Below are 19000 nucleotides of genomic sequence, written 5' to 3' on the forward strand. Positions count from 1 at the left end.
TAAGGCAGCCAGGAATTGAGTGATTCACCCAGTGGGCACAAAACAGAGTTGAGCATATAGAACCAAGGCCCTAGTGTGTCAAAGTTCCCAAAGGCTTCAAGAACCCAGGGCAGTGCTCACACTAGGGTGGTTAACAAGAATAGTTCAAAGGAGGGATTATGGACCAAATCCTAGTGTGTCAGAGTTCACAAGGGTCTCAATTGGACCCTGAGCAGTGCTCACACTAGGGAGGTCAAAGGACAGAACCTAAGTAGCCTTGGCTTTCAGCCGGCTAAGAATAAGAACTCAAAGAGACCAAGTAGTACAGGAATAGACTGAGGTTAGGGGACAACACTAAGGGATACAAACAGATTCAAGTAGAGCACATAAAAACAGGTAATAGAACATGCTTGGGTTTTAAGAACAGACTTTAGCAAAGTTTCTAAAGAACAAATTCAACACATAATATATATTTTACCAAGACAGTTTTGCAGGATTGATGTGCACAGACTTATGGTGAAAAGTTCAGATTATGCTAAATGCAGAATGCTAGTATCACAAGAAGGAATCATATCAATCAGAACTTAACAGGATTAGGGCAATTACTGGGGAAGTCAAGACATGGTGAAAACAGGATCAAAACAGGCTACATGTCATCACAGCAAATTTAGAAACAGACTTGTGCTATTTACTTATATACTCATACTTAGTCAACTAATGGGAGCATGTTCAAATAGCAAATTTAAATAGTAAAGAGATGGCTATCAGTAACACAAAGGCTAGGCAGACTTTAAAAAAAGAGATTAATCAACTTAAAACAGGTCTAAACATGTCTCAAACTACAAGCGTAATGACATTTTAGATTATAAAGGCCTAGAGTAAGACAGTCAGAATTGCATACGAGAACAACCCAGAAATATATTGAACAATAATCTTCAAAAGTGAAAACACATGCTAATGACATGTAAGTAGGAATGAAGTGACAAAAGTTCAGCAACTCACCAGTTAAGCGAAAAACAAGAAAGAACAAAGTCCACAGTAGTAAGAACCCAGAATTTATGGCCTTGGCTTTCAGCCGGCCAGGAACCAGAATATAGAACAAGAGTATTTAGAGAACAAAGAGCGATAACTTCAGTTTTTTTAGTAAACCTTAACGATTCCCGTCTGTCTCAAAATGGGAGTGGGGAGGGGTTTATATAGTAGTAGAAATTAACATCCAAACAAGGAAAATCATCAATCAAATATGAGAAAGGAAAGAATCATCACATGCAATCAAATCAGTAAGGAAAAGAGAACAAATCTCAAACCCTAATTTTAGGTAAAGTACACAAATCGGCAGAAATCTAAAATAAATAAAAGGTAAAAATCACATGCTGCATAGAATAGGATGAACATAGACAGAAATACCCTTTAAAATCAAAGAATCGAACCAGATTTGGTTCGATTTAAAAGAATCTGAAACCCTAATTTTAGGGTGAGTAGGAATCACGGAAATACACAGAGATTCATACCATAAAAGAACAAGAATGAACATAGACGGAAAAGGTCAAGGAACTGAACCAGCTTTGGTTCGAAGTTGATGAGATCCGCTTGCCATGTTTAGTCAAGCGGTGTAGAGAAAGGGTCCAGTACCAAGGGGGAGTCGAATATGACAAGAAGTAACCGTATAATCCCATGTCCGGTGGGATTATGAGAGAAATTTGGGGGAGACGGCTAGTGTTTGAGAGATGAGAGATGATATGATTCAAGGGCGGCGGGCGATGAGGAATTATTTAGGGTTAGGGGTTTGGGTATAATTAAAAGGGAGGGTGTAATGCGGGCCGTTGATCTCGGAGATCAACGACCACGATTAGTCGGGGTTCTGGGTCGGGTTAGTTAAACGGGTCGCGACCGGATATGGGGTTGGGTTAATTGGTCTTGGGCCAGGGGTAATTGGGCTGGGATCGGGTAATTTAGGTCCGAAATTAGAAGGAATTTATGGCTAGATTTTAAATACCCAATTTTAACAAATAAATAATTTATAAAAACATAATAAAAAAATAAAAAAATATCATTTATGCATAAAAATGATTAAAAATAATTATTTAATATTATAAAAATATAAAAAGTCATTTTCTTTATGAATAATATAATTATATATGCATATGGGCTATTATTGCAAAATATGCAATTTGGCCCTAAAAAATACAAATGTAATTATGATAAATGCACTTAAAATATTTAAAACCTCATATTGGTATAAATAATAAGTTTAGATAATTAAATCATCATAAAAATAATTTTTAGGGTAATCATTGGATATTTATATAATAAAAATACAAAAATAAATTAATTTTAAAATCTTTAAAAATTATGAAAAATTATAAAAAATACTTGTGTATGCTTGTAAATCAAATGATGATGCATATGCGCTATTTTGAAGGTTATATATATATATATATATATATATATATATATATATATATATATATATATATATATATATATATATATATTTGGAAAATGTGAGGGAAAAATTGGGTATCAACAAGGAAGTGACCATAAATACATATTTTGCTATAAAAACTAAAAGATAGCTATAGAAAATATTATTTTAAAAGGGTTTTTATTTATAATAAATAGGGTGTAAAGCTTTGCAATAGGAGGTAAAATTTTCTATTTTTTATAGCATTTTTTTGAAATGCTTAAGTAGAGTAATATTTTATTTTATTTGTTTTTGTCTCGTTGAGTATTTATGCAATGATAAGAGTTGACGTCGCGTGAGCTGAAGATCATGGGTCCCGCGCATAAAAATAATTTGTAGCAAAACATTAATATTTGACATAGCATCTTCATTTTTTCTGCGTATTTTCTTTATAGCCGTTGTTGAAACGCTTAAGGAGGGTAGAAATTTATTCAATCATTTTTTTGGTCTCGTTGAGCCTTTTATGCAATGCGGCAAGAGTTGACATCGTATGAATAGAACATCATAGGTTCCGGCCACGAAAACAATTTGTAGCCAAAAAGATGTCTGTGTACAATAAATCTAGTATGGTCCGATTTTTCGTCAAATCTCCCACGGAGAAAACAACTAATCAAAAAAATATATATTCAATTAAACAAACGGGGTTGCTATATTACAATGAGAGATTCAACTACAAGAAGCACCAGTAGTCTAGTGGTAGAATAGTATCTTGCCACGGAATAGAGCCGGGTTCGATTCCCGGCCGGTGCATTTTGTGGGGTTAGCTGTGATGAATTATTTGCGCTCAAAGCGGTGATTAAGGGTCTCCGCACTCTACTGAATTTGTAGGAAGATGAGTTGCGCATCTGAGCTTCCCTCTTTTTCTAATCTTTTTATTATATATAAAGAAATCAGTTTAGTAAGTTCTATTTTAGTTAAAAGCTTGAGGTATTAAGCAATTGTGAAAATGGATAAAACATATATTCTTACGGTTTATAGTTTTTATGCACTATACGGTTAAGATGACCCATAAGAATATTTAATTATCTATATAAATTGTAATTTGGTAACATAGACAATGCGTGAATAGATTGCTATACTATCAATGTGTATAAGTTAAATCCATAAATAAAATATGGACTGTGAAAACCTATGTTTGAAAAAGGTTTTATCTACATCATGCAGGGGCGACTAAAAGATCCAGCCCTCTTTATCATTTTTTTTAATAATCGTGGTGTTCGGGTTATCTTGTGAGCACCTCGATTAATTTCAAGGGGTATCTACCGCAACCCACAAGTACAAGTATTGAGAAATCACCTTGTTTTTACCTCCGATGGATTTTGAACTTGAAATTGCATGATTCTCAACCCACTTTATTGACCACTAGGTCATACCTGTAGGTGTTTTCTCATTTAATATATAATTTATTCTGCAGCCAGAAAGATTCTCTTGAAATCTCGTAGGACAAATCCACTTTGTATTCAAGTTTTATTGTTATACTATACTGCTAATTACTAAGATATATCTCTTGGAAATGACAAAATTTGGACCTTATCATAGCTATATAAACACTTGCATGAATGATAAGATTATTCATCAATATAGACACTTACAATTTTAAACCATGGCAAAGAAGAACACAATGTCCATATTTGCAATTTTCATAGTTTTTTCCTTTCTTTTCATTCTTTGCAATTCTTCTTCTGATGGTAATTATTTAAGTGATAGTATTGCAACTATAGACAACTATTTTACTCCAGTTTCAAAGGGCTTTTTTGCTGAGCTTCAACGTAGAAAAATGGAGATTTGCTCATGTACTCCTTGCTGTTACATATGTCCATGTCCTACTTCTTAAATTGGCTCTCTAATAAAGATAGAGTTAACTTATATACGTCGACAACGTAAATTTTTTTACACTATCACATCACCCTTAGTTACATGTTGTATGGAGGGTGTTTACTTGCAGATATTTTTTAGGAGATCTGATAATGTAAAATTTTCTTTACATTGTCGATGGATATTAGTTAAACTCAAACCATAGTCTAATTTGTATTTGTTTTTTCCTTTATGTATTTCCTTATGTAATGTAAAAAATAGGTACATAGATGAATAGTCTATAAACTATCAGTTCCAATTGTTTGAATTGTATAATTAAGAGAATAAAACGTTTAAACCCTTTTGTTTAGGATTTTTTGTTCCTATAAAAGATGCTTTACTACACTATAAAACTTCAGATCTATCTATGGGCTTTACTTTGCCCTCTGTATCTATAAAAAATATGTAAAAAGTGAATTTACGACTCAGTAAATATCATAGACTCTCAAATTATGTACATACCAACGTTGCATTCCAAATCAACATAATCGTCATATAATGCTCTTTCTAGGGGTGTAAAAGGAATCCATAAAACCGATTGGACCAAACTGATATTTTAGAATTTTAAAAATAGAAACGATATGTTTTGACATAAACTTACGACCGTACCAATATAATAGGATATATTTTAAATATAAGAAATTTAGAAAATATTGAATCGGAACTATATAATATACAATATGCATAAATATCACTATCGGCTTGAGCCAAGCTTTGACTGCGCGACTACTAGCTCGTCGGTCTTATCAACACACAAATATATGACTCCCCAGAAACTTCAATTGCGCTCATATAACTATATGTTACATGGTCATTAATATTATTTTTGTATTCTGAATTATCAAATTACTTAAATTACTATATAATTCCCTAATTTACCTCACTAAGGAATGCTTTGTCGGCCTTCATTTCTTCTTTGACTAAGAGAGTATTACTTCTTGTTTTTTCTTTTATTTAGATTTCTTTGCTCTTTATTATTACAATTTTCTAATTACTAGTAAACATCATATATTTTCCTAGTTGAATAAAAAATAATCGATGAGAAAAGTAAATGAAAAAAATGATACAGTCAGAATTAATCAAAATAGTTAATTTTGTAATTCTTGATCACCAATTTTTTAATTCAAATAAGCATTATGGACGAAACAAAAGTTTTGAGATGTACTTAGGCGATCTATGGAAAATAAGAAATACTTCAAAAATAGGTATTCTTCGAAGTTTGAAGCACATACGAAAATCAATGAAATACTTGCAATTTTTTTTAATCGTAAAAATATAAAAAATTAACTGAATCGTATCGATACTGCGTAGTTGTGATGACCCAAAATGTCATCTTCAAATTTAATAAGTAATTCCATATTCTAAGACTTCGAAAAGTACCATTTATCATTCCTCGACTTGCGTGCACAGTCCGTAAAATTTTCCGGAAAGTTTTCATGTGAAAAATAGATTAAAATGTGAAATAAAGTTTTAAAACTCAATTGAGTTGACTTTGGTCAATATTTTTAGCAAACGGACCCGGATTAATATTTTGACAGTTCCAGTAGCTCCGTATCGTAATTTGGGACTTGGGCGTATACCCGAAATTTAATTTGGAGGTTCCTAACTCAAGTTATGACCATTTAACAGAACTAGCAATTTAAAGGCTAAAGATTTTTAAGTTTGACCACGGGGTTGACTTTTTGATATCGGAGCCGGAATCCGATTTTGGAAATTTGAGAAGCTCCGTTATATCATTTATGACTTGTGTACCAAATTTGAAGTCATTCCGGATTCATTTAATATGTTTTGGCACAAGATTTGCAAATGGAAAAGTTTAAAATTCAAAGTTCGAATCGAGGTGTGAATTGTAATTTTAAAGTTGTTTGACATGAATTGAAACCCCGAAAAAGTTTGTATTATGTTTCTGGACTTGTTGGAATATTCGGACGAGGTCCCGAGTGGCTCGGATGAGTTTCGGACGAGCCACAGAGCAATTGGAACTTGCTGCCCAATGCTGGTTCTGGTGTGTCGCACCTGCGACATTTTGTGCGAAGGTGCGTGGCCGCTCCTGCGGAATACCAGTCGCTTCTGCGGAGAAATGAGCGCAGGTGCGAAACCGCATCCGCGATGGACAAGCCGCTTCTGCGGTCACTTGTGCGCTTCTGCGACATTTTGGACGCAGATGCGGCCACTAGTCAAGCTACCATGTTCCGCAAATGCGAGACCGCAGGTGCGAAAATACAGGTCGCAGATGCAAAAATGCTGGGCAGAATACATAAAATCGGGTCTTAGCCATTTTTGCTCATTTTTTAGTTTTAAGTCTCGGATTTTGGCGATTCTAAAGGGGTTTTTCACGACTTTGAATTGGGTAAGTGTTCTATAACCAAGAGTGATTATATTTCATTATTCCATACTCATTTATATCATGAATCCGTGAATTTATGGAAGAAAAATCAGTTTTTTCTAAAATCTTCTGAAAAAGAAAAATTTAGATTTGAAGGTCCATTTGACATCGGAATTGGATAATTTTTGTATGGTTGAACTCGTAGCAGAACGGGCGTTCGAATTTCGCGAGTTTTTCAGGATTTGAGACGTGGGTCCCATTGTCGAATAATTTAATGAATTTCGGATTTTTATCCGGAAAATTTGTAAATTCATATGGAATTAATTTTTATGATTAGTATTGAATATATCGAATTGTTTGTGAATAGTTTTAAAGCTTTCGGAGATAAATTTAAAAGAAAAATCTGTGGTTGAGTAATTGATTGGAATTTGCAAAGCGATGTAAGTGTCGTGGTTAACCTTGACTTGAGGGAATAGAACCCTTAAATTATTTGTTATGTGAAATACATGTTAGCGACGTATAGGTGAGGTGACGAGTGTCTATACGTCGTGAAATTAATTGTTTGCCTGCTTACTAGAAAAATCATAAATTATTTTAAATCATAAATTAATTATTATAATAATTATTTCTCTCCTATTCTTTGTCAAATATTAATTCTTGAATTCCTGCATTAATTGTTACATATTATTTGAATCATGTGTTTTAATTGTTATTTCACATTTAGTATATTAAATATTAAACTGCCTATTTTCTCCCTGATTTCTATAATAATTTGTTATTTGTCATTGTTTGTTTTATAATTAAATCATAATTATTGTATGCTTGTTGCCTTATAATTTTATATTAATTGTTGCATTTATTGGGAAAATTTCTTCTATAAAAATTGGTAAAATGGATATATTGGAGGATAGGGTTGCACGCCGCAACAAAATTGATTGAAATGGATATATTGGAGGATCGGGTTGCATGCCGCAACAGACTTATTAAAAGTCAATATTGGGAGATCGGATTGCACGTCGCAACAGACTTATTAAAAAGTCAATATTGGGGATCGGATTGCACGCCGCAACAGACTTATTAAAAGTTAATATTGGGGGATCGGATTGCACGCCGCAATAGACTTATTAAAAGTCAATATTAGAGGATCGGATTGTACGCCGCAATAGACTTATTAAAAGTCAATATATACAGACTTATAAAAAGTCTGTATATATACTTGATTGAAATAAATATATGACATACTTGATTAAACGGAATATATTGGGAGAGCGAATTGCACGCTGTAATAGAATTGGTTGAAATAATAATGGATTATGACTGGTGATTTGGCTTCAATTATTATAAATGAGTTACCTGATTTATTTCTATTATTGTTGTTATTACTAATATTGCGTACAGGTAATGTAAGTGACCCGCCTTAGCCTCGTCACTACTTCGTCGAGGTTAGGCTCAGCACTTACCAGGACATGGGGTCGGTTGTATTGATACTACACTCTGCACTTTTTGTCCAGATTTTGGAGTTGGTCCTAGCGGCGTATCATAGACTTGCTCGGATTTCAGCTACCAGAGGAGACTTGAGGTATAACTGCATGGCGTCCACAGTTCTGAAGTCCCGTCTATTTTACTTTAGTTGTGTATTTATTTCCAGACAGCGTTATTTTATTCAGACCTTTATTTGTATTTATTCTAGAAGCTTGTGCACTTGTGACACCAATTCTGGGATGGTATTTAGACACCGCTGTTTTTATGAATTATTTTACTATATTTCAAACTTTGCTTCCGCTTTTGTTTCCTTGATTATTAATAATTTAAAAATTGGTTAATATTATTCTAACGTTGACTTGCCTAACAAGTGAAATGTTAGGCGCTATCACGGTCCGAAGGAGGGAATTTTGGGTCGTGACAGTTGGTATCTGAGCCCTAGGTTACATAGGTCTCACGAGTCACGAGCAAGCTTAGTAGAGTCTGAAGGATCGGTACGGAGACGTCTGTACTTATCTCTCAGAGGCTATGAAGTTTAGGAACAATATCACTTCTTTCTTATTCTGTCGTGCGATTTTATTCTATCATCGATGATTGAAGCATTCTACTCTTATTCTCTCGCAGATGGTGAGAACACGTAAAGCCTCTACCGATGGTTAGGGACCAAAACCCCCGGTGGCAACTATGGCCAAGGGTAGAGGTCGAGGTCGAGGTCGAGGTCGAGGTCGAGGTCGAGGTCGTGCTAGAGTCCGAGGCCGAGGCCGAGGTAGAGCTCAGTACAGAGCTCGAGCAGCTGCACCTATTGTAGAACCTCAGGTGGACCTTCAGGGTTGATTTTTCTGTATTTCAGATGACGGGTTCCGCCAAGAGGTGGTGGAGAGATTATACATTGACCCGACCAGTCGGATCTCCTGCACTTACATGGGAGCAGTTCTCTCAGCTATTTCTGGAAAAGTTCCTCCCTATCACACTGAGAGAGGAATTTCGCAAGCAATTTGAGTGTCTACAGTAGGGCAGTATGACTGTTACTCAGTATGAGTCTCGTTGTGTGGATTTGGCCCTCATGCTCTCCTTTTACTACCTACGGAGGGAGAGAGAGTGAGGAGGTTTATTGAGGGACTCATTCACCCTATCAGACTTCAGATGACCAAGGAGACCGGAAGTGAGATTTCTTTTTAGGCGGCTGCTAATGTCGCAAAGAGGATCGAGATGGTTCTTGCATAGGAGAGAGGGCAGAGGTCCGATAAGAGGCCTCGTCAGTTCGGTGGTTTCAATGGTGCCTCTTCTGGAGGCAGAGGTAATTTTGGTAGGGGTCATCCTCCCAGACCGTTTCATTCAGCACTTCATGTATCTCCTGGTGCTTCAGGGAGTCACGGTCCTATTATGCCTTACTCTGGGCAGCCAGTATTCAGTGCATATTCAGTTCCTATCAGTGCATCACTACTCCAGAGTTACTACAACGGTTATCCAGCCCATTTGGGTCAGCTTCAGCTTCAGCAACCACGACATCAGGATGGGTGTTATGAGTGTGGAAACATTGGTCACATCAGGAGGTATTGCCCTAGATTGGCGAGTAACAGATCTCGGCAAGATTCTCATGCCATCATAGCGGCACCGGTTGCTTCACCGCCTGCTCAGCCAGCTAGAGGTAGGGGTCAGGCAGCTAGAGGGGGGAGGTCAGGCAGCTAGAGATGGAGGTCAGGCCATTAGAGGTGGATATCAGACCGTTAGAGGTGGAGGCCAGCCAGTTAGAGGCCGTCCCAAAGACACAGTTCAGAGTGGTGGGGCCCAGCCCCGATTTTATGCTTTTCCAGCTAGGCCTGAGGCCGAGTCATCTGATACATAAATACATATTTTGCTATAAAAACTAAAAGATAGCTATAGAAAATATTATTTTAAAAGGGTTTTTATTTATAATAAATAGGGTGTAAAGCTTTGCAATAGGAGGTAAAATTTTCTATTTTTTATAGCATTTTTTTGAAATGCTTAAGTAGAGTAATATTTTATTTTATTTGTTTTTGTCTCGTTGAGTATTTATGCAATGATAAGAGTTGACGTCGCGTGAGCTGAAGATCATGGGTCCCGCGCATAAAAATAATTTGTAGCAAAACATTAATATTTGACATAGCATCTTCATTTTTTCTGCGTATTTTCTTTATAGCCGTTGTTGAAACGCTTAAGGAGGGTAGAAATTTATTCAATCATTTTTTTGGTCTCGTTGAGCCTTTTATGCAATGCGGCAAGAGTTGACATCGTATGAATAGAACATCATAGGTTCCGGCCACGAAAACAATTTGTAGCCAAAAAGATGTCTGTGTACAATAAATCTAGTATGGTCCGATTTTTCGTCAAATCTCCCACGGAGAAAACAACTAATCAAAAAAATATATATTCAATTAAACAAACGGGGTTGCTATATTACAATGAGAGATTCAACTACAAGAAGCACCAGTAGTCTAGTGGTAGAATAGTATCTTGCCACGGAATAGAGCCGGGTTCGATTCCCGGCCGGTGCATTTGTGGGGTTAGCTGTGATGAATTATTTGCGCTCAAAGCGGTGATTAAGGGTCTCCGCACTCTACTGAATTTGTAGGAAGATGAGTTGCGCATCTGAGCTTAACTCTTTTTCTAATCTTTTTATTATATATAAAGAAATCAGTTTAGTAAGTTCTATTTTAGTTAAAAGCTTGAGGTATTAAGCAATTGTGAAAATGGATAAAACATATATTCTTACGGTTTATAGTTTTTATGCACTATACCGTTAAGATGACCCATAAGAATATTTAATTATCTATATAAATTGTAATTTGGTAACATAGACAATGCGTGAATAGATTGCTATACTATCAATGTGTATAAGTTAAATCCATAAATAAAATATGGACTGTGAAAACCTATGTTTGAAAAAGGTTTTATCTACATCATGCAGGGGCGACTAAAAGATCCAGCCCTCTTTTATTATTTTTTTAATAATCGTGGTGTTCGGGTTATCTTGTGAGCACCTCGATTAATTTCAAGGGGTATCTACCGCAACCCACAAGTACAAGTATTGAGAAATCACCTTGTTTTTACCTCCGATGGATTTTGAACTTGAAATCGCATGATTCTCAACCCACTTTATTGACCACTAGGTCATACCTGTAGGTGTTTTCTCATTTAATATATAATTTATTCTGCAGCCAGAAAGATTCTCTTGAAATCTCGTAGGACAAATCCACTTTGTATTCAAGTTTTATTGTTATACTATACTGCTAATTACTAAGATATATCTCTTGGAAATGACAAAATTTGGACCTTATCATAGCTATATAAACACTTGCATGAATGATAAGATTATTCATCAATATAGACACTTACAATTTTAAACCATGGCAAAGAAGAACACAATGTCCATATTTGCAATTTTCATAGTTTTTTCCTTTCTTTTCATTCTTTGCAATTCTTCTTCTGATGGTAATTATTTAAGTGATGGTCTTGCAACTATAGACAACTATTTTACTCCAGTTTCAAAGGGCTTTTTTACTGAGCTTAAACGTAGAAAAATGGAGATTTGCTCATGTACTCCTTGCTGTTACATATGTCCATGTCCTACTTCTTAAATTGGCTCTCTAATAAAGATAGAGTTAACTTATATACGTCGACAACGTAAATTTTTTTACACTATCACATCACCCTTAGTTACCTGTTGTATGGAGGGTGTTTACTTGCAGATATTTTTCAGGTGATCTGATAATGTAAAATTTTCTTTACATTGTTGATGAATAGTGTTAAACTCAAACCATAGTCTACTTTGTATTTGTTTTTTCCTTTATGTATTTCCCTATGTAATGTGAAAAATAGAGCTGATGGTACATAGATGAATAGTCTATAAACTATCAGTTCCAAGTGTTTGAATTGTATAATTAAGAGAATAAAACGTTTAAACCATTTTGTGTAGGAATTTTTGTTCTATAAAAGATGCTTTACTACACTATAAAACTTCAGATCTATCAGTGGGCTTTACTTTGCCCTCTGTATCTATAAAAAAATATGCAAAAAGTGAATTTACAGACTCATTAAGTATCATAGACTCTCAAATTATGTACTTGCCGACATTGCATTCCAAATCAACATAATCGTCATATAATGCTCTTTCTAGGGGTGTCAAAAGAATCCATAATACCGATTGGACCAAACTGATATTTTAGAATTTTAAAAATAGAAACGATATGTTTTGACATAAACTTACAACCGTACCGATATAATAGGTTATATTTTAAATATAAGAAATTTAGAAAATACCGAATCGGAACTATATAATATACAATATGCATAAATATTACTATCGGCTAGAGCCAATCTTCGACTGCATGACTACTAGCTCGTCGGTCTTATCAACACACAAAGATATGACTCCCCAAGAACTTCAATTGCTCTCATATATCTATATGTTACATGGTATTTAATATTATTTTTGTCTTCTGAATTATCAAATTACTTAAATTACTATATAATTCTCTAATTTAACTCACTAAGGAATGCTTTGTCGGCCTTCATTTCTTCTTTGACTAAGAGAGTATGACTTCTTGTTTTTTCTTTCATTTAGATCTCTTTGCTCTTTATTATTACATTTTTCTAATTACTAGTAAAGCATCATATATTTTTCTAGTTGAATAAAAAATAATTGATGAGAGAGGTAAATGAAAAAAATGATACAACAACAACAACAATATCCCAGTGTATTCTCACAAGTGGGGTATGGGGAGGGTAGGATGTAAGCAGCCTTACCCCTACTCTGGAAGGGCAGAGAGACTATTTCCGGAAGACCCTCGGCTAAAGAAAAGATGGAAGATGCACTGATAGCAAGTAATAACAACACATAATCTTTAGAAAATTAAATTCAAGATAACAAAGGAGAAGATGAAAGAAGTATTGATCACAAGTAATAACTGTGCATGATATAAAGTGATATCAAAGTAAAGGGATATTGATGGCAAGTACTAACAATACAAGATATGTGAAAATAGCAAACTAAGGGGTCGTTTGATTTGAATACGGCTTATGCTGGGATAAGTTATGTTAGGATTAGTTATGCTAAGATTAGTTATCCTGGTATTATTTTTTATCCACTATTTGGTATGTTGTATTAAAAAAGATAATTGCATAAATTTCTAAGAAAAAGGTATAAGTTATCCCGGCACTAATTACCCCACCCCCTATAAGGTATAAGTTATCCCGGTACTAATTTTAATCCTGGGATAACTTATACCAGATTTGCTAAACAAACAAAGTATTAAGGTGGTATTAAAATTTTATACCAGCACCATATCTACTTATACCTCATACCAAACGACCCCTAAAGGTAAAAGGGATACCAGACTAACACTACTAATGTTGAACCAAGGAAGACAAAGGGAAATGCTCAATTACATACTAACCTTCTACCCTAATTCTCGACCTCCATACCCTTCTATCAAGGGTCATGTCCTCGATAAACTCAACCTGCGTCATGTCCCGCCTGATCACCTCTCCCTAAGGCTTCTTCGGCCTACCTCTACCTTTCCTCTTACCCTCCAAGGCCGACCTCTCACACTTCCTGACTGGGGCATCTGTGCTTCTCCTCTTAAGATGCCCGAACCATCTCAGCCTCACCTCTCTTATCTTTTCCTCCACAGGGGCCACTCTCACCTTGTCCCTAATAACTTCATTCCTAATTCTATCTAATCTCGTGTGCCCACACATCCATCTCGATATCCTCATCTCCGCTAAATGAAAATATTGATACAATCAGAATTAATCAAAGTAGTTAATTTTTTAATTCTTGATCACCAATTTTTTTAATTCAAATAAGCATTTTGGACGACCCCAAAGTTTTGAGACGTACTTGGGCGATCTATGGAAAAAAAGAAAATACATCAAAAATACGTATTCTTTGAAGTTTGAAGTACGAAAGTCACTGAGATATACTTGCAATTTTTTCCCCTTTAAAGTACCAAAAATTAATCGAACTATCGATACTGAGTTATCTTTTTATGAAATTTTAAATCGTGTTATATTTCACTTTTTTTTTTGTATAACTAACTTTATGCATGGTTATAAAATTTGAGTTTCTGCCTAAAGCTATTCGATAATTAATTTCATATAATTATTCTCATCTCATATTATTTTCACAATTACGTGAGTTCTAATACTAGTTATTTTAAAAAGATTAACATTAAAATTGTACGCATAATTTTATTCATAAAATTAAAAAAATGTCTTAGATAATGCATTATATATCACATATTGAATACCAATAAAATCAAACAACCGTATAAGCAATTCAAAGATTATTAATTCTATATTACAATGTGACTCTTTTTCACTCAATTATTTTTTTAATATACTAATTTGAATTCGCATTATATAAAGATCATTTAATAAGAAAACGTTTTGCTATAAATATCTACCCCGGGCATATGATTAAGGGTTTATGGCTCACTTTTTCTTTCAATCTCACCACTTCTTTTTTGGTTTCTCATTTTTGGATCGGAGCCCGACTAAATTCCAGATTCATAGCGGGAACATGAGCATCTTTGGATGGATGTTTTGATCGGTTTGTTCTGTAATAACGTTGTAATTACATGTTTAGGATTTTTACATTCAGTGTCTGCTAATGAATGTTTAAGAGATTTAATTCTCATTATGTTTACTAAAGCAGGTATAGTTAAAATTTTGTAAATGTAAATGAAGCGGCATTTCTAAAGAGTTGAAATGAAGTTGATTTTTTGAATTTCTTTTTCCTCAAGTACCATTATATTAATTCTCAAAAGTCATCCCTAGAAATGTTATAGTAGGTATTTTGCCTAATATTCCATGAGAGGGAATAAAAAAAGAAAATTGCACAAAAACGATAAACGTCCAACTGTTCACAAGCAAACAAAAAAAATCTATCAAAATATTCGAAACATTGACAAGAAAAACAGAGTATATTCAGTCATAAACATAATCGAAGATGAGAAAGTTATAGCATATAGAAAGCAAGAACTTCTTGTTTTGGTTTTTCATCCTGTGTTCAATACTCGTATTGAAGCCTCAACTAATTCAGATTTGCGCCGTATAAGACCCAATAAAGAGGGAAGCACTCCCTATCAAGATTTTTTTCTATTCCTGAGAGTTCTAGTTAAGGTGTCGGAATTCTAGCTATCCATCTCATCATAACCCTTGGTGGTAAAAACACGAACTTTAATTTGCCGAAATGGGCATCTATACATCAATACACATTTGAGAAAACTGGTCATTTTCAAATTATTTCCAAAGATGAGACACTGAAATATATGTGCTGAGAAATGGGCGGCAGGCAAAGTTTTATTAAATCCCCTATATATATAACACCTCCTTGAGGCATATTGCCATATCAAGATTTGGTTATTTCTCAAATATACAACAAAGTTTAATTTAAGCCATGGCAAAAATCACCCTATTTCCTCTATATGCACTTCTCATGATATTTCTACTCTTTTGGAACCATGGAAATGCAACAGCTCCTCGCAAACTAGGGGTACGCCATAACGCCGTTACAAGCTTGCCAAATACAAATGAAGCAGCTCGTGAATCAATGCTTCATTTTTTACTCTTTTCAAGCTCGCCAACTCAAACAAATGTAATAATTCCTTGAAAACAGGGTGAGAAAACATTTCATCAATTATCAACTGATGCAGATGAAACAACTACTCGCGAAATAGCGAGTAGTTTTTCTTCATCAAATATGTGGCACCCGTTACAGTTTGAAGTAACTCCTCGCAAACTAGGGGTACGCCATAACGCAGTTACAAGCTTGCCAAATACAAATGGAGCAATTGCTCGCAAGCTTGGGAAACGCCAGAACCCAATTATAATTACAAGCTCACCAAATACAAACGAAGCAGTTGATTCTCGTGAATCAGTGCTCCATTTTTTGCCCATTTCAAGCTCGCCAACTCAGACAAATGTAATTATTTCTCGAAAACTGGGCGAAGACACGTTTCATCAATTATCAACTGATACAGATGACACAACAACTCGCAAAATAGCGAGTCGTTCTTCCTCATCAAATATGTGGAAACCGGTACAACTTGAAGTAACTCCTCGCAAACTAGGGGCACGCCATAATGCAGTTACAAGGTTGTCAAATGCAAATGAAGAAACTGCTAGGAAACACCAGAACCCAATTATAATTACAAGCTCACCAAATCCAAGTGAAGCAAATAATACTGGTGAATCAGGGCTCCATTTTTTGCCCATTTCAAGCTCTCCAACTCAAACAAATATAGTCATTCCTAGCGAACCAGGGATTGGACATGGGTCGTTAATTCATCAATTATCAACTGATACAGATGAAACAACCGCTCGTAAAATAAAGGGTCGTTTTTCCTCATCACAAGTGTCGAAACCGATACGGTACTTTGAAGGAAATTCTCATAACTAATGGCTGCTGAAGCCATATAATGTACTAAATAGATGCTCCGTGAGAGACCATGTTATGTACAACTATGCTACAGTGCTATGTTTTCGCACTGTCTTGTGTTAATACTATCTAATAATACAATGTGTTTTGCTATCTTAGCTTCTACTATACCATATTTTCATTTCAGTATTGCTTTTCTTTTTCAGTTTTGTTACTTCCCTTCCCTTTTTAAAAAAAAGATATTGTATATGCATGCACCTTAACTAATTCACATGTATGAGTACTTGCGATATTTATCTCAACAACAGTGTATCGGGTACTCTCTAGTCAGCAAGATCTCTAGCCCGGCCCGAAGCTACGAATTAAGTCCCTTTTTTTTTTTGGTGGTAAAGCTCCAGCATCAACAACAACATATTCAATGTATTCCTACATGTTGGGTCCGGGGAGGGTAGGATGTACGCAGAGGCGAACCCAGGATTCGACAGTCGCGGGGTATCATGACACTTAATATACATTTATCACTGCTCATAAAGATTTGTACAGGGGCCTATGCTAATATCTGACTATTTTTTGAAACATTTGTAAATATATATGGAGTTTTTGCCGAAGTTTGTAAAAAGGTTATTTTCGAAAGACCCTCGGCTCACGGCACACAATCAAAGCAGTAAGAAAGAAAATATAGTAGTGAAAAGTTCATGTAAGCATATTCTGAATTCAGTATTACATTGTTTATTATACCATTGGATCAAGACATGCACACAAGCATTCAAATTTGGAAAAAATATGTAGAACTCATAATATCACTTACTTTTAAATATATGAATCTCAACGTTTTTTTCTTCCTTATCATTTCATTTGATTCCTGTTACACTTAAAATTGATCTTAGCACCTGATCTAAAAAACATTGTAGTTATAATAGACTAGATAATATTAGGCACTACAACCACACAAAAAAAAGAAAGAAAGTATCCGTGGGCGAATTTACAGGAGAAATTATGGGACACATGAACCCATGGTCTTTTCAAAAATTTAAATATTTTATGTACATATTTTTTAAAATTGGTATAATATTAACTGTTGACAGCTATGTTTCAAGAATGTTGAATGGTACACTTGGTTAAAGGTTGAGTTATTACCGAGAGGAATATTGATCAATTCCCACTTAACGCATGTTTTCCTTCTTTTTCTTTAGTAGTGCACTCATGTACTAAAAATCTTAGATCCGTCTTTAAAAATATCACGGCTTTTATTTAGCGCGGTTTAGCCAAGAACCGCTTTAACTAAGTTTATGGCTGCACACAAGCAAACAAAACAAATCTATCAAATTGTTCAAAACAATGACAAGGGAAATAGAATGTATGTAGTCATAAACTTAGTCGAAGATGAGAAAGTAACTTAATATAGAAAGCACAAACCTTAATTTGCCGAAATGGGAATCATATATTTATACACATTTGAGAAATTTGTCACTTTAAAATTATTTCCAAAAAAGAGACACAGAAAATGTGCTGAGGAATGTGCGGCAGGCAAAGTTTTAATCATATAACAAGGAGGTTGTTACCAAGATTAATTCCCTATATATAACACTTCCTTGAGGCATATTGCCATATTAAAATTTGGTCATTTCTCAAATACAGCAAAGTTTAATTTAAGCCATGGCCAAAATCACCATATTTCATGTAGTTGCACTTCTCATGATATTTCCACTCTTTTGGAACCATGAAAATGCAACACCTCGCAAACTAGGGGCACGCCATAACGCGATTACAAGCTTGCCAAATGCAAATGAAGGTAATAATTTTCGTGGATCAGGGCACCATTTTTTTCCCATTTCAAGCTCGCCAGCTCAAACAAAGGTAATAATTCCTCAAAAACAGGGTGAGGAAACGTTTCATCAATTATCAACAGATACAGATGAAATAATTACTCACGAAATAGCGAGTCGTTTTTCCTCAACAAATGTGGCAACGGGTACAGTTTGAAGTAACTCCTCGCAAACTTGGGGCTCGCCATAACGCAGTTACAAGCTTGCCATATGTAAATGAAGCAACTGCTCACAAGCTTGGAACACATCAGAACGCGGTTGCAATTACAAGCTTACCAAATACAAATGAAGCAGCTAATTCTGGTGAATCAGAGCTCCATCTTTTAACCATTTCAAGCTCACCAAGTCAAATAAATTTTGAATTTTCTCGCGAATGGAATGAACCTGGACACGGTTCATTGATCCATCAATTATCAACTGATACAGATGAAACAACTACTCGCAACATAAAGAATCGTTTTTCCTCATCACAAGTGCAACAACCGGTACAATTTGAAGTAACTCCTCGCAAACTTGGGGCACGACATAATGCAGTTACAAGCTTACCAAATACAAATAAAGCAACTGCTCACAAGCTTGGGGCGCGCCATAACCCAATTATAATTTCAAGCTTACCAAATACAAATAAAGCAGCTAATACTGGTGAACCATATCTCCATATTTTC

At 35.0% G+C, this 19000-nt stretch overlaps 2 non-coding genes across 2 annotated transcripts; both read left to right on the forward strand.

Annotated features, from left to right (window-relative positions):
* Positions 1-3204: 3204 nt before the first annotated feature.
* LOC138910730 (small nucleolar RNA snoR114) lies at positions 3205-3296 on the forward strand. Its single transcript, XR_011415871.1, has one exon. It is a non-coding gene; the product is annotated as a small nucleolar RNA snoR114 (small nucleolar RNA).
* Positions 3297-10631: 7335 nt separating this feature from the next.
* LOC138910731 (small nucleolar RNA snoR114) lies at positions 10632-10723 on the forward strand. Its single transcript, XR_011415872.1, has one exon. It is a non-coding gene; the product is annotated as a small nucleolar RNA snoR114 (small nucleolar RNA).
* Positions 10724-19000: the final 8277 nt, after the last annotated feature.

Source organism: Nicotiana tomentosiformis, chromosome 4, assembly GCF_000390325.3.
Source record: "Nicotiana tomentosiformis chromosome 4, ASM39032v3, whole genome shotgun sequence".
Taxonomy (NCBI): Eukaryota; Viridiplantae; Streptophyta; class Magnoliopsida; order Solanales; family Solanaceae; genus Nicotiana; species Nicotiana tomentosiformis.